The sequence below is a fragment of the Chiroxiphia lanceolata genome, chromosome 17 (genome assembly GCF_009829145.1).
Source record: "Chiroxiphia lanceolata isolate bChiLan1 chromosome 17, bChiLan1.pri, whole genome shotgun sequence".
Lineage (NCBI taxonomy): Eukaryota > Metazoa > Chordata > Aves > Passeriformes > Pipridae > Chiroxiphia > Chiroxiphia lanceolata.
Window position 1 is genome coordinate 3,829,795 of NC_045653.1, and position 16,260 is coordinate 3,846,054.

The 16,260-nt window shown below is 45.8% G+C and overlaps 1 long non-coding RNA gene across 1 annotated transcript in view; it reads right to left on the reverse strand.

The window, feature by feature from the left end:
* The window catches only part of LOC116795552, a 42,086-nt gene extending 26,154 nt beyond the window's left edge, over nt 1–15,932 (reverse strand). The window contains exons 1-3 of the long non-coding RNA XR_004360075.1: nt 15,819–15,932; nt 7,877–7,959; nt 7,269–7,372 (exon numbers count right to left, since the gene is read on the reverse strand). This is a non-coding gene — a long non-coding RNA (uncharacterized LOC116795552). The remainder of the gene's footprint in view (nt 1–7,268; nt 7,373–7,876; nt 7,960–15,818) is intronic.
* Nucleotides 15,933–16,260: the final 328 nt, after the last annotated feature.

The following is a 16,260-nucleotide window of genomic DNA, read 5'->3' on the forward strand; positions in this document are numbered from 1 at the left end:
GAGATACAAAAAATATGAATGCATCTATTTAGGTGATCCTGGCTTGACTTCCATCATGTTGTGGGCAGGCAGCACCAGAGGCTCTGGCCACAACCACCCTGCACACTCCACCTTGTGCAGGGAAATTCCCCACCATCACCAGGCTCATTTCAATTAAAACAAAAAAGAAGTTGAAAGGGAGTTGCAAGTAAAAGCACACCTCAATCCATCACAGAGGCTTCATGGCCACACACTCATTAGTCCTCCTGCTTTAGGAGCCATCACTGGTGAGCTGGTCCTGCTGAGAAGTGGCAGGAAGGGCCATGAATTACTCCAGCACTGTCAGCCCTCACAGTGATTGTGTAACTTTCTAGTTACACACCTTTTGCAGCCCCACTAGTGGCACAAGAGCCTCTGTTGTTCTCCCATGGGTGGTTTGCCTGTAACAGAAGCCCTGGGATCAGGAAGACCTCTCAGGTCGTTGAGTCCTATCCATCTTCTATTGCAGAAAAACACATTAGATAAACTCTTTAATAAATGTTATCAATCCTGTCCATAAAAACTCGTTAGGTTAATGTGGTGCTATTTTTATTTAAGCTCAGAGAACTTGTGTTCAATGGCAATTAACACAGTTTAAACATGAAATGACTCTAAAATGATAGAAGCCAGAGCTTGGTGTCAAGTGAAACCCACAGCCTCAAAGCTCATCTCCCAGAGCTAGGCTGACTTTTTGGTCCTGCAATTACATTCCCAACTTTTCCCAACAGCAACAGCAATTCCACACTCTCAGGGGATTCAGATTTGCTCCTGAGTGAGAGATTTGACTTCCACATCTCAGATTGTTCTGCACAGACTCCCCTAGACCCTACAAAACTCAGATGGGAGGCATTGCCACCACATCCCCACACCAGAAATCAAGATGAAACAACGTTGTCCCCACCAGGGTCAAGTACTCTTGACTCAGTGTAACATGTAAACGAGAAAAAGAGTTAAAAATTAGCTATGAGCTTCCTCTTCTAAAAGATGTATTCAACAAAGCTAATTTTAAGCAATAAAGCACACTTTGTGGCAAGGTGCTTTTAGGGGCTGGTTAAGTTTTTGCACACACTATGGGAATTTCACCTCTATCTAAACACTGTAAAAGGAATCATCCAGGTGGAGATGAGTTAGGAGCCTCAACAAAGAACTCTGAATGAAGAAAATGGTGATTTTTTTTTTTTTTCCTTCCTGTGAGCACCTTATTTCATAAAGTGGTGCGTATGATTAGTCAAACTGAAACCAGAGAATTCAGAGTATCCTGGTTTCCAGCAGCAGAAAACAAAACATAGAATAGTTTGGGCTGTAAGGGACCTTTTAAAGCCCATCTAGTCCAACCCCCTGGTTGCAATGAGCAGGGACATCTTCAATTGGGTCTGGTTGTTCAGAGCCCTGTCCTAAAAAGCAGAAGCCACCACCAGTCACCTCTCTGAACACTTGATAGGAAACAAGCAGAACTAGCATTTACCTGAACTTTTTCAACTTGTTTTCAATAATAATTTCTATTTACATCACCACGGACTTCTTGTAATACTGCTTCCATATTCTATTAGCCTCTCTAAAAACCCTCCTGCTCAGCAGCCTGGCAATTGTCACACAACCAGGAAAACAAAAGGCCACAGTTTAAGTAAAGTTGGTGCCAAGTCCTCATTAGTCAGGTGTTGGCAGGACTTTATTAATGGCAGTAATTAGTAGGAAAAAAAGTTCAGTGGTGGCAGTGGAAAATTTCACCACTTAAATATTCATTGTTATCGACTCCTCCAGCTCCACGGTGCCAGTTATCTTATGAGCTCCCTTTGGGCCAACCTCAGGTCAGCTCTGTGAGCACTGGTGAAGGTGAAAGGCTGGAAATGTTAAATTTCTTTCAGAAGTCAGCAGAGTTATGTGCTGAGAAAAATGACCACCCCTCAAATTCCCTGAGCATGCCCTCTAGTTATCCCGGGCATCAGGGTGATCTGAGCATGGCCAACCTGTGTTGCTCTTTGCCTTGGCCTTTTAATTCACAAACAGCAGGGCAGAGGGGAGGAAGACCAAGAGAAAAATAAAGCACTGGTTACAAAAGCAATGCCTAAATATACAAAGAGGACAGGCCCATAAAGTGCTCTGCAACTGTCTAATTAATTAAGATCATCAGAGAAACCTGGAAAGTTTTGTAGCAAAGCGAGTGGGAAAATTAAAAAATCCAGGGCAAAACTCTCAATAAGTTCTGTCTCCATTTGTGCCCACAAATGGAAAAACACCCATTCAGCTTTGAGGCAGAGCAACCTGAAGGCTTAAACTTGCTGAAGCCCAGTGGAAGTAGAGGCACAAACCCTGGTGAATCAAGAACCCCTGAGCTGTGCTCCCGTGGAACTCACTTTTACCTTGGCCCAGCTGCAGGAGATGAAGGCAGCTCAGAGGCACTGTGGTTTGGTGAAATCATTTGGTTTTCAGTTAGACTGTTGTGCAACAGGAGCCATTCTACCTGAAATCCTTTGCAGTCAGCATCTCAACTGGCCCATACCCTGATAGATGTCACACACATTAAACCTCCAACACAGTCAATATACAGGCACTCCAGGTATCTGCACTGAAAGTGAAATATCTGCTCTTATTCCACCTACCTTGGGCTTCTCCTTTTTGGCTTCTCCTTTGAAGCACATTCTCACTCAAAACCACACAACCTACACAAGTAAGGCCAAGGACAAAGCCCCTCAGTTACAGCACAATGGTATTTATCTTCTATGGATTTTTCTTAAAAGAAAACAAACCAACCAAACAAACAAAAAACCAACAGCTTCCAAATGTCTCAGCTGACACTAATTCTTCTATCAGCATGAAATCAGATGGATCCATGCCAAATTCTGTCAGCTGGAGGACCCTGGAGTTAAATTCTACTGTCCCAAAGCATTTCTTGAGATAAGATCTGTGATTTTCAATAGCCAGGCGGGACCTGTGTGGTCTTTATTTTTCCCCTACCTGAGAACCTGGGGTAGTGCTTTGCTGTGTCCTAGTGGTGCTGTATATCACACCACAATAGCTGTTAAGTGCTGGAAGAGCTTTAGGCTGGAGGGGGAAAGCATAAACCTACAGAGTGTTTTATTGCTTAAAGTAAATGGTAGTCTTAGTGCAGCCCTTGTAAAGAGAGGCTGAACAGATCTGACCTTTCTACGCTCCTGTAACTTTTACTAAGAACACTATCCCAAAGCCAGGCAGCGGGAAGTAAAGCAAGGTGATGGATATACTGCTGCAGCAAAGAGTGGTCAGCTCAAGAAAGATGGCACTGGTTAGAGAAGGCCAGTCTAGGGCTGTTTATAAATAGCTGCAGAAATGCAGCTCTTACAGAAGGTGTTGCTGTTCAAAAAAAAAAAAAAAAAAAAAAGAAAAGCCTTCATAAAAAACAAGAAGGCATTGGGTGAGATCATTCCATTCCCAGAGCTGATGTATTTCCACGAATTTAGCTGATTCTCCGCTTTACCTTTTAAAAGTGTCCGTATGTGTGAAAGGATTTAAGACAGAGCAACTCCATTTCCCAGCCCATCAGATGTCCTGCAATACCTCTCTATTTGTTGTTCTGTTTGCAACAGATTTTCACCTCCGTGGTGCATAATCTGTTCTCATTTGTACCTCTGCTAAACGTGGTCTGCAGGAATATTTTGGCTTTTTGCTTGAAGGTTGGTTTAAATGAAATGTAAAAACGGGAGAGGTTGGAAATCCACGTGGTTCTAGCAGATGAAAAAAAAGAGCTTTCCCACTGTCACCTGGGCTGGAAAAGCTCTGCTCCCTGCCTGGCATTAGGCATGCAGAGCACTGCCAGCCAGCAAAGCTCCCGAGACACCATCTGTGCACATAATAAAGAGCAGTGGGACTTTTGTAACATAAATGATTGAATTTGCTTTCTCCTTCCCTTGCAGTGGGAGTATGCCAGCTATTAAGTGCCATAAGAACTTGCCAGACTACCTTTGAATATAAAATTTATCTTCTCTGATTCATGTCCTCTCCCACCTCTGCAACTAAAGCTGGTGCTGCTGCAGGAAATGTTGTTATTTTACCTAGGCAAGAGCAAGTTTACCTGCCTGTCACATCCACCTAAACCAGGAATGTAGTTGTGAACCACAGAAAGCCTGAATTGCTTTTGGGTCTTGCCTCATTCTTCCTTGACAATTGGACAAACCTAAAGTGACCACTGAGTCTCAAATCTCTCAGAACCCTTTTAAACTTCAGTACCAAATCCGAGAAGGCTGATGGGCAGCACCATTGGTCTTTGTCATGTTATGAGCTCCTGACCTTTGGTTTACTCCAGCACTTGTCTGTCACTTCTCAAATAGGAGGGGAACTCCAGATTTCCAATATTTGCCTGTATTTTTCTTCTGTAAGTAAATAAACTGTATTTGTCAGCCACATGGATCACCATCAGGACCAGAAGCATTGTCCAGTAAGTGACCCTTAGCAGACCTGGTTTGGATTATAATGACAAATTTTCTGCAAGGTCAGAATTTTATATCTGGAGTGCCTACATCAGGCTAAAGGGGTTTGAAGTAGCCCAAATGAGCTGGGTGTTTCAGAAAACAACAGAAAACAAACAAAATCATTCCTATGGCAAAAAGAAAACCAAACCAGCCAGCTACGCTTTGACTGGGAGTGTAAGAGCATCTCATCTTCCAGGTGAGGATATGAAATGCTAACAGGGAGCTTTTGAACCCTGCTATAAAGCCCTGTAATTAAAGATGGTCATAACAGGTATGTGCACAAGGAAAGTACAAACCAGTTTAATTCTGGCCTCTTCCTAACTCTGTTATGCTCAACTTTTTGCTCTCCTACTCCCTCGACTGTGTTGTTCTTGTGGTTATACAAACAAAACACAACCCAATTACACCCAGGCAAGTCTTTCAAATTTTATGGGGCTGTGGGATGTATGTAGTGGGAAAACTCAGCCTGTACAAATTGAGCAACAAATAGAGGTAGTGGGAGGAGCAGCAGCAGTTGCAGGGCAGAGGCAGCCCTTGGCAGTGCCACATGTGGGAGCTCTGAGGGCTCACCAAGCCCAGGGCTGCAACCTCAGCAGCCATGGGGTGTAAGAAGGAAATAATGTGCTGAGAGCACAAGATACTGAATATTGAATATAGAATCATAGAATTGTTTAGGTTGGAAAAGACCTTTAAGATCATCCAGTCGTTAGAAATAGAAAAATATAAAGGACAGGAACATGTCCCCGACCCTTTGAGTGGACAAGCCATTTGAATTGTGTTTAAGCAGGTCCATGGGAATGGGAATGGAGGTTTTCAACAAGCTGGAGCATCACCTTTCCAGCAGCAATGCACATGGCATCCACACTCCTCCCCCTCCAGGCCAGCATTAGCTCTCAGGGCAAAGACAGGCTGACAGAAACGTGTCAGTGGAGGCAATAACCACGAGGAGAAGTACAAGCATGTCATCAAAGGAGCTTTGGGAGGACAGCCTGCTCTCCCAGAAGCAACTTTAAATCCAATATGTTAATAACCAATGTGCAAACTTGCTATGAATGAGCAAACCCTGCACTAAGAGAAGCTTCTTCCCATCCTACTGTCCCTGAGGCTGGAGCAGGAGACGTGAGGACTCTTGGCCAGCTGGGACCTGTCACTGGCTGCCTGTGTGGCCCCAGCAGCGTGGCACAGATGTGCTGTGGTGCCCCAGGCTCCAGGCCTTGGCATGAGGGCTGAGAGAGCAGCACTGATGTGGCCAGAGGTTGCAGAGCAACAGCTGGTGCTGTCCCTGGTTTGTGATAAATGGCCTGAATTGTGAGCTCCTTTCTGTCTTTGGGAGAGGAAGGCAATGGGAAGCAAAGGCAGAAAGAGAAGGAAAATCAACCCAAAGTTTTGGTGGCCCTTGAACTTCTAAGTGGTTTGCTCTAAGGAACCCTTGGGACACTTCAGGCTGACACTGCAGTGAAGGACAGGACAACTGGCCTATCCTCCCAAAGTCTAATGTTTTTCTTTACCATAGATCCATACAGCTGGAATTTTCCAGCTTGATCATTGAGCTGGAGACCATCCTGCAGGTGTACCAGGAGAGCACCACCAAGGTACTCACGGCTACATGCAAAAATTAGGGATAGAAAACTGCAGTGTCTGCCTGCTCTGAAGCGCTGACAAGACCTTCAGCTCACAGCAGGAGCAAAGCCATGAGAGGGCAGAGAGGACAAGGTGTCCTTGGAACCTGCCCAGTTCTGTATGACCTGAGTCCTGATGTGGGAGATTCACTCAGGGAGCAAAATGAGGGACACAGGAGATCAAAGCTTCATCTGGGACTCTAATCAAGCCCTGCCTAAGTAAATGCTGCTCTTGTTTCAAAGATTCTCTGTCCAGCCAAGAGCCAAGAAATGTCTTTTCTGTGCTTGTCCCAAAAACTGTTGCACCATGGTCATAACCGATATACACACTTCAAGCAGTCTATTTGCAGGACCACGGGAAAATATTCCCTTTTTCTTCCTGCTAGACCACCAGTTCTTCTCTTCCCTTTCCCTCAGCAAATCCCTGTGCTTGGTAAATCCAGCTCTGCACAAGACCCAGTAGGCAGGCCTGATTATGCTGTAAATAAAGATTTATATCCACAGTGAAAGATTTCTAAAATGCAAACAAAAAAGGCTACTTCAGCTCCTGTTAAGCCTCTGGCCCTGTTAAGCCTCGATGAAGAGCATTAGCACTCCTGTACACACTGGGAAATGCACTTTCCTTGCAGGGTCTCTGCTTGTGACCCTTCTCCTGCCCATTGCCAGTCCTGACTGACATCTTTTGTGCTTACTTCATTACTGCATCCCCAGAGAATGAGGGAGGGGTGAGAGGAAAGGAAGAATGAGAAAAGGGAAAAAATAATTACAGTGGGATTTCATTGACAAGCAGAAAAAAAAGGAAGTGTCCCTCTGGGGTCTGATCAATAATGCAGCACTTATCTTGATCTTCTTAATAAACCACAAGCAGCTCAGATATATTTCTATCTGTGAATCGATGCTTCGCAATGTTTCTATCACAATACAGCCAGTACATGCAACCACACAAAACTAAAATGAAATGGGCTGGTTTATTGATTGTCCAAACAAGAAGCCTTGTCGTTTGCATAGATTATCAGCAGAGAAGTGCTGCCTGCTTTGCTTCTGTTTAATTACTTTTGCTTTGTTTCAGCCTTTCTGTCCCCCACTGGGGCCACGTGCATTACTAGGCAACCCCCTAAAAGATTAAATCCTCCCAGTTTAACCCCAAAGTCATTTGCTAAACCTGCAACCACAACTGCTTCCTTACCTGTGGAAGCACTTCAGGGCACTGCTTTTATTTCTCTCCAGTCAGAGCTGTGGGAGGCGTTGCCGCGATTCACAGGAGGCAGAACTGGCCCGGAGCTCCTTGCCCTGGAGAAAGTTTAATTACACAGCTAATTATGTGGCTGAGTTCACCTCCTTTCACCTCCCTTTTTGTTCCCACCTCGGAGCCTGCCCGTGAAGTTCCCCCTCCCTGACCCATCGCAGTGCAGGTTACGAGCACCCCGCCAGGGCAGCTCTAATTGCTGGGCGGGGGTCAGGCTGCAGAGCCCTCCCAGGCTGACCCAGAGAGCAGCCCTGGGAAGCTGGTGCTGACCCTCCCGACAGCTGACCCGTGAATAAAATGCTCAAAGGCGTTTTGTGTTCAGGTATTTCCAGCTCTCTGATGTGCCCCGTGGATCACAGCGTGCCTGGAGCAAGGGCACGGATGCAGAAGGCAGCCTTTGGAGGAGCTGGCCTCGGAGAAAGGCTCCCCAGACCTGTCTGCTGCACCCCTTGGTTAACCACACAGAGATAAGGACCCCCACCCCACACACACAGTGCCAGCTTACCCTCAGACATCACCCATGGCTAACCAAGGAGTGCTTTGATCACCTTGGGTTGAATTTCAGCGTCTTTTCTTCTGCTCTTTCAATTTTCACTAGCACCTCGAGCCTTCTGTGGAGGAAATTTTCCTTCTGCAAAGGAAATTTAAGAATAAACCCAGAAAATCCTTCAAGATTTGACCAGTGAGGAAATCACTGATTTTCAGATTTTTGTGACTGTCTGCTGAAAGCAACGAACACAGAAGGAGCAAGGTAACATCTCATTGTCTATCAGTGCAGATACTGGGCATGATAATGTTTCCTGTGGGTCTGGTGGATCCATGCTGCAGCCTGCATTGATCAAATGAAGGTCCTAAAGTAATTCCCCACCTTCCTTAGGCATTTACCATAGATATTACTAAGGTTTGAGAAGACAGCCCCTGAATGTATGTAGATGAGCCCCCCTTCCCACTGAGACGGCATAAAATCCTTCAAGAAAAAATGTAATTAAGTTAGACTTGTGAATGATAATGAGTTTCTATTACACCCCGCTGAGAGTAGCAGCAACATCTGAAAACTCTTTTTTGCTGCCTACAACCAAGCCACAGCTCTTTTATTAGAAACAGGGGTGGAGCTGATAGCCTGGACTGTTGCAGCTCCAAACTTCCTTTAAGACCAAACCCCTGTTAAAGATGATGCTGTGGATTAAAGCTCTGGATCTGCAGTGTTTAGAAGAGGCAACGAACCTCTTTCCCAACTCAAGCCACTCCTGATTTTCTCAAGCTCTGTCATAACCTCCCCTCCACCTTTTCTTTTCCAGGTTGGACTCCTTAGCTTCTTTGTTGTTTGTCCCTGGGGAAAAGCTACTCCTGGCTCTTGCCCAGCCTTGCAGGACCCCCTGCAGCAGGGAGCCAGGTGATGGTTTGCTCAGTGCTGTAACAAGATCTTCTGGTTTGTTCTCTGTTTATCCCTTGGTAATTCCTCACACAGGATTCACCTGTTTGATTCACCAAACTTACACTCCCACAGGGACTCTCTGCCATAAATCCAACATTCCTCAGGTGTCTAGTGAGGTCAAGAACCATCAGAGTGTATATACATACATATATGTATGTATATTTATATGTATGTGTACACATACAGGTAACACTGTGGTTTCTTTCCTCCCATGTGCATAACTTATATTCAACTCCATCACATCTCATCAGGTGCTGTTTCACCTCTCACATTTATGAGGTCTTTACACTTAGCCCTTGTTCACTTTGGGAATTGGTTTTTTTGGGTTTTTTTTAAGAATGAAAAGGAGAAAACACGAACAATCGGTTGGTCCCTGCAGTGCAGGAAATGCAGGAGAGGGGAGGGTTTTTTCTACATAGAAATAACAGTTTTATCTTGGACCCCAAAGACACCAGGATGAAAACCACTTGTGAATTTTATCCAAGAGAGTTCATTGCCTTAATCCTGGATAATCCATATCTAATCCTTTTCATAATCTTACTCATCTACTTGCCTCAATAGTTTTCCACAGCAGGGAGTTTTCATTTCATAAAAGGAATATTTTCCTCTTCCTGTTTTGCAATGAGTTTTACTCTCATAGAGGTTTCCCTTCCGCAATGGTTCTTCATCCAAACCAAAAATATATTTTCTCTTTTTGATGCCATGCCTTGTAAATGACTGAAGAGTTGTTTTGTTTCCCAACAGGACCTGCAATCCAGGTGGCCTATAGCTGCTACTAGATATATTTTGGACCCAGGAACAGTCACAGACCCCTGAAACCCACGAGTGTCAAACACATACTGAGCAGAGTAGATATATATTCATTATTGAACAGAATATATTTTATCAGAAGACAAGCAGTCCTCAGTAGCCTATAATGATGCTAAACCAGTATATTTCAGGGCTGGTCATGTTGTGGAGAGACAAGAAATCCTGTGTTCTAAACGGGGCCATATGGGACAACAGCCTGTTCCAGCTGCCTTTTCCAAGATCTGGTACAAAAGCATCCTGAAGACTTTCTAAGACACTCAGATTTATACTTGGTCTCTGCCAGGCAATCTGGACTGCCTGGCCAGCCTGTCAGGGAGCCCTTCTGCCAGTCAGGACCTTCATCAGGGGGGGATGCTGCAGTCTGGGAGACTGCAGGAGGTGCGGGCAGGAGGCAGGAAAGGGCAGAGCTCTGCCCTCCTGCTCAGTGCTGCGTGGGCCAGGGGCAGAAAGCAGAGAGAAATCACATATATTGGGACCTGAGAGGTTTAGTTTTCAGGTCACAGCACTCACTGGTGTAGCAGACATGTTGATTTCTGGCTGGAGAATCTGCTTGAATTATCTCCATCATGCATAAGGAAACAATACAGATGTGTGTTTTCCTTTTGGTGTGCGTGTGAATGATTAAAAAAAGGCTACACAGAAAACGTAGCTGCTACATATCACTGCTTTCTCATCCTGACAGAAACAAATCAGCCAGCTTTCAAACTTTTGTTAACCACTCAGTGTGAAGGGGACACAGCACCTCCTTGTGAAGTAAATAACGTGACTGTGGTTCAAGGCAAGTATAACACACACAGCACAAACCACAGTATTGAACTGAATAATCTTTTAGTGATCAGAGATCTGGAACCAAATCCACACTCTACAAATAACATGACAAAAATGAACTGTAACCCCTGTGCCAAGACAGATAATAACTAAGAGAAATAGGCAAATCTGTCACCAGGGTGCAGGTGGTGCAGTTTGTGATTTTTGGGTTTGCTCAGGAAACCTACAAATTTTAACCCTTGGTAATCACTGGAGAAATCCTACCTTTCATTAAGCTGGAGCATCCTCACTTGAAATTCAAACCTTTGTGCTCAGCTACCCAGCTCCTCACTGCATTATGAATTTCAGGCATTGCCCCCTAACCCTGCCTGCAATTTCCAAACCACAGGCCAATTACAGTCAGCTAATGAACGTGGTTGGCACCACACTGCACAGTGATCATGGCTTGTGCTAATGAAGAATCTGCTCCTCACAGTGGCTACTGGGGAGCAAGAAGATGAGCCCCCCCTTCTCACCCATCATCAATAGCAGCTCTGAAAATCCCTGAACTTTTTTTCAAGTTGCTGGTAACACGAGCACTTTTCTAGCAGTGCTAGATCTTAAATACAAGCAGATCACTTCCAGCTGCTCCTTATCTGATTTCTGTTGTCATCTGACACTGTTCATTTACAGTATATCAATCTAACTTGGGAATATTTGGAATATTAATTAGGCGACGGCCTCAGCTCATTACCACGGATGCACTGAGCAGGATGCACGGCTGTTTACAGGTATCCAAACTGCTGTGCAGAACAGATAATTAACTGCTCCTCCCTTAGGGAATGTCTGGGCAGAACTACTCAAACCAGCTTTAACTGAGCCAGCTTGGGTGCTGTGCTGGTTCTGTGCTTCAGCCACCAAATGGAGCTTTGGGGAGACATCACATCTGGCAGGATTTGTACAGCCCCACTTTGAGCTGTGCTGGAATGACCAGGCTGAACCACACTGCAGTTTCCCTTGGGTTTATTCATAAAGTCATAGGATCACTTAGGTTGGAAAAGCCCTGTAATATCACCAGGTCCAACCATTAACCCAGTTAAACCATGTCCCCAAGTGTCACATCCACGTATTCTTTTGAACACTTCCAGGGAGGGTGAATCCACCACTTCCCTGGGCAGCCTGTTCCAGTGCCTGACCACCCGTTCAGTGAGGAAATTTTCCCTAATATCTAAGCTAATTTGAGTCCATCTGAACCTGCCTGTGCTCAGGACCCACACAGTAAGCTCAGAGGTGCTGGTAATGTCCCCTCTAATGTGCTACTGAGGAGGGGAGGAGCATCTCCTGCCTGCCCTGCCCCACTGACGGGGTGCAGGAGGGTGCCAGGTCAGGGTGGGCTGCTCTGGTGGGTTCTTGCCCAGATTTCCAGTGGGTTTTCCAGACAATGCTGAGCTGCTCTGTGACTAGCAGTGCACTTTAATACTGCTCCCCCACCCAGCCTGCAGTCCCTGATAGGGGACTGCCCTCTCTTTTGTCTCACTCCTGAATGACAAGGCTGGATCACAGAAAATGTAGGAGAAGAAAAGCACAGTGGGCTGTTCTCTACCTAAAAAATGTGGGGCAGTAAGAGCTGGTCCTTTCTGGGAGCACTCAAACACATGACAGCACTTTACCCCAACCCCACTTCTTGCTGGGGTGGGGGCAATTACCAATAGCCACAGGCTATTATCGATGATAATTGATAATTCTCAATATTATCACCTAAATGAGAAAACAGGGGCTTGGCTTCTGCAAAGTACAGCTCGTGTGGCAGCACACAGAGCTGCTTCTCTCTCGTGCACCCTCCTGTCTGCCTGTAGCCATGCCTCAAAAGGGCTTTCCTTGATTTTGCTTTTTGGGGAGGGGTATCATATTTTGGGGGGAGAAGATGAGCCAGAAGGACCAGACCCACTCTGCTGCATCACAGCTCTGCAGCTCTGCTCAAATGCACCACCAAGTGTGGTGAGATGCAGGATTCAGCCCCTCCTGCATCTTCCCTGATGAGGCAGAATTGAGGAGCCAGTCAATGAATGCACACAAAATTGAACACACATGCACTAAAGCTGTCATTTAAATGCCTGGAAAATAGCCTAATTTCTGTGTACTCTGGCTGTCTATTACTGAGATGCTAAAGGAAGATGGGCCAGTGACTGACAAAGTGAGACATTAACTCCATCAAGCAGATGGAGAATGGCATAATTACGAAAATAATAACAATGATTGGCCAAGATATGACCAAAAAAACAATGTTATAGAAATTATTTACGTTCAGGGTTGTTGGAGCTTAATTTATTCTAGTGTTTGAACAGCAAGAAGAAACACAGAAATCACGGCTCCTGAAATGCTCATAATAGGTGGTATAGCCCAGAAGAACTGCTCCCAGCTACAGGGGTTTAATTGCATCTCCTGATGAATGAAATTAACCTTTCTTTGGGGCTGATGTGCACATGTCACCCACCAGCATTTCTCACAAGGCTCATGCCTGCTGCCACCACAGTTAATGCCTTAAATGAGTTCACTGCAGCCTGGAGTGAGCCCAGCTCAGAGACACAGGGGTGTCAGATCACAGGAATTAAACTGTACCCACAGGACCAGCTCTGGAGCAATTAAAGCCCCTCATCAACAAACAATTTGCAGGGAGATGGGGAAAGACCAATAAAGGAGTTGGTTTTGAATAAGAAGAAAACACATGCTGCAATTCTGTTCATGCTTCCATGTTTCAAGAGGGGCAAACCTGGCCACATATCCGTGGTGGCCGGCCAGGAAAACCTGTGACCTTTCTAAATAAAACACTCTCACTCAGGAAATTGAAATATGGCTGGGAAGATTGTTGTGCTGCCAAGAACACTTACATTTTCCATACTTAACCCTAAATCTTTTCACCTCTCTGAAGTTTTACATCAATTCTCCTGCCAGTTTTGCTGTTTGTCAAAGCCAGTTGGCCCCAGCTCACCCATCACACTCCTGGGGGCTGCAGGAGCACCTGGGCTGGTGGGATCAGCTCTGGATGTGCAGACCTGCCCTCTCCCCTCCTCCTGCTGGGCTTCCTCCTCACTAATTGCTGTGCTCTCCTCCCCCTTGCCTGGATGAAGGATTTTTTGGGATTTAATCACACTTTTTTATCCACAGGACCCCTGTCTCTTTTGCAGCTCAAGACAGACACTGCTTGGGGAACCAGAGAGTTATTCAGAGCTTTAATTCATCCTCATTCTATAGGGAACCTCTGCCTTATTTACTGCACCCCTCCAGCCCTCATGCTTGATTATTCCTCGTCTTTCCAGGGGCGTTCATCATTCTGCCTCACAGATGCTAATCAGTCTCTCTCTGCAGAAAATTGCTCTTGCCCTTGCTGCATGTGGAGAAGTCAGGGCAGAGGGACACCTGTGATGCCCAGAGGAGACCAACTGCAGAGCTGGAAATCAAGTCCACGAGGATGGTCCCCACCTCCCTGGCTGTGCCCCACCACTGGCAGCCTCATTTCCCAGAGGGATGAGCATCACTTTGGGTACCAAATACCCCCTCAGCATGTGAGAGGGGCCCACAGCTCCACCAGAGATGGACCTAGCACCACTTGCCCTGTTTTTGTTTGCTCTGTCTCCCTTTTGATTGTGTCTCCCAATTGCTCATAAAGCAATTCCTTCACTTCTCAGTCTTGATTCCTTCCATGGCACCACCCTGTTCTTACTCTGGGCAGTGTCATGGGAAGGAAGAGCACAGAGTCAGTGACTACAGATAATGGACTACAAGCTAAAATGGAGCATTTCTGCATTTCCTGAGTTTGCCTCCTCCCAGCCTCAGCTGCCTCCACTCCTCAGCCAAGACAAGCTTCATTTCCACCAAGGACCCAAAGTCCTATACTAAAAAGGAACAGGAAATTTGAAAGATGGAGTCATCCACATGCTCTTCAGCAACCCCACATCTTCCTGCTCACAGCACCTCTAAAATAATTGCCCCCAGCCCTATCTTGAACCCCAGACATTGAGCCCTGCCCTCTCCCCCTGCCTCCAGCTCAGACCTCACCCAGCCACGGGAGAGAGGGGCTGTGTTCCTCCAAGGTTGGCTGAATGCAGATACCAAAGGACCTCTGAAATTCAACATTTCATGTCTTTCTGATGTAAAAGCCTCAAAATTCAGCTGCAGCTGCAAAACTTTCTGAAGCCAAGCACGAGCTGCTGGGGCCAGAGAAGCAGAACCCCTGCTCAGCAGTGTGTGGCTCACAGAGCCACAGCCTGTGGAAGGGGGAGAAAGGCGGAAAAAGTTAAAAGAAAAGTGATATAAACTGCTCTAAAATGTTCTTTTATAAGCCTCTCAATTATACACAGACACCAGCCTTGGTAAACTACCTGGAGTCTTGCTGCAGAAGAAACCTGCAGCACCTGACAGGAGACCTGGCTTAGCCTGAACAGAACTGAGCAGTGCCCACAGGATTTGTGCTCTAATTTAAGTCACACACAGCCACTTAAAGCAGAATTGTGAGTTTCGTTGAACTCCAGATTCTGCCACCTGAATGCTTTTGAGTCAGTGCCAACAGAGGTGAGAAAGTCCAGTGAAGTTCCCCCTACAGTGCCTGAAAAATCCACAGAGCCTCTGCTACTCCTGTCCCTGCTCTGTGAACAAGGAGAGAGCTGCAGCCACCCCTGGCTGTCTGACTGCTGCCTCCCAGGAGCACGGAATTCACTCAGCCCAGGACCAAAGAAGAAAGGTTCGTTTTTGACTAAATTTTTCCTCTGTTAGGTTGTTGTGTTTTGCTCCATTTTATTTAAGGCAGGGAAAAAAATATTAATTACATGCTGCCAAGATCTTCAGAGAAAAATTCAATATTATCTTTTGCCACAAAGAAGAAGTGGATTAAGGCTCCATTCCAAATCCAGCACAGTCATGACTTTGACGTGCCGAGGAAAATAATAACTTTCAGCACATACTAATTGTCTTGTTAACATGGATTATGCAGCCAGCCAAATAAATGTCATTCACACTTTCATGAGGAAGAACATGAATCTAAAAATCAGAAATGCATAATATCTTTTAATCTTTTCTTTTCTTCCCATTCTGCATTCATAGCCTAAATATATTTACATTTATAATCCATGCAAACAAAGCAAGACTCTGCTGGAGACTTTTGAAACCTCCCAGGGGTGCCAAGCTCAAGGTGATCAGATTTTTAAAATAACTAGCTTGGTTCCCATGTAGCCTTAAAACCAGTTTATGCTTTCTTGGCACTGCAAAGTGGTTTTGAAATGAGGATAATTTACACCCAATTTAATTTACGCTGAGTCCCCTTCACATGCCAGCACAGCACCAACACACCCTGGGCTGGCCTGGACTCAGTGTGCTGAATGCTCATTTCATTCCTCTGAGGGGAGGGATGAGTCCAAAAATGAGGAGCAAAGCCTGGGGTGGTTTCCCAAGGGGAGGTGACTGCCTGACCCCTCCAGGCTGGCACCTCCCTCGGCTTAACCCACCTCCCTCTCAGCAATGAAATGGTGAATTTTCTCTCTCAAAGCCCTCGTGGTACCTCCACATTCACCTCGTACCAGGAGTGGGTGATGTGACTATCAGAGCACAACAGCAGCCAGACCCTCCTGAAAGGCAAACCAACTATTTAGTTGAAGGAAGAAATGGCCAAACAACGAGATTCAGACTAACACAGAGCACAGATAAACTTCACTCATTAACTTTGCCTCTGCAGTTATTAAATTTCAGCATTCAGCTCTCCCACACAGATCAGCCCTGGAGCAGCAGCCCCCACTGATGGGGCCCACAGAGCTGCCTGGTGTCCGACCTCCCTGACACAAACTGCATTTCTCAACAGAAACTGCTCTTTTGGGCTTTCTTTTATTCTACAGCAGCCTGGCAAACAGCACAGCTCTGGCACAGCACTGGGCTAAAGCCTGTGGTGATGAG